General features: G+C 52.6%; 1 pseudogene; it reads left to right on the top strand.

Annotated features, from left to right (window-relative positions):
• Positions 1–205: 205 nt before the first annotated feature.
• Positions 206–323, top strand: LOC126253995 (5S ribosomal RNA; annotated as a pseudogene).
• The last annotated feature ends 405 nt before the right edge of the window (positions 324–728 follow it).

Here is a 728-nt window from a genome sequence, read left to right as displayed (position 1 = left end):
ATCACTGATCCTGCGTATCACAGATCCGACAGTTTGTTGGTAGGTTTGTATAGGTATGTGGCATTAGATGTCTACGCACAGGTCAGGTAATTCGCGTAAACAACGGGCCGCCGATTTGCGTACACGGTGATGGCGCCCGATAGCGACACAGATGAGGTTCGTAGGATCTACCTCAGGAGAATTTGGTCACCGAGACATCAACATGGCCAACGGCCTTGCCGCAGTGGTAACACCGGTCTCCGTCAGATCACCGAAGTTAAGCGCTGTCGGGCTGGGCTAGAACTTGGATGGGTGACCATCCGGTTTGCCGAGCGTTGTTGGCAAGCAGGCTCCACTCAGCCCTTGTGAGGCAAACTGAGATGCTACTTGATTGAGAAGTAGCGGCTCCGGTCACGGGAACTGACATACGGCCGGGAAAGCTGTGTGCTGACCACATGCCCCTCCATATTCGCATCCAGTGTTGGTGCCTCCCAACTGAGGATGACACGGCGAGCAGTCAGTACCTTTGGGCATTCATGGCCTGTTGGGGTGGAGTTTTAGTTTAGTTTTAGACATCAACATGAATTCACTATAACGCTCTCCAAACCACTAGCATTGATCTGGCTCCGAGACACGGTCAGTTATGCTGCTGAAATATGACATGGTCGTCGAGGAAGACATCAACATGAAGGGATGCAGGTGGTTCGCAGCTCTCAGCGTATCTTCGCTTACTACCACAGGTCCCACGC

Source organism: Schistocerca nitens, chromosome 4 (assembly GCF_023898315.1).
Source record: "Schistocerca nitens isolate TAMUIC-IGC-003100 chromosome 4, iqSchNite1.1, whole genome shotgun sequence".
NCBI lineage: Eukaryota > Metazoa > Arthropoda > Insecta > Orthoptera > Acrididae > Schistocerca > Schistocerca nitens.
Note: the sequence above shows the minus strand (reverse complement) of the source record. Positions and strands in the feature narration are given on the sequence as shown.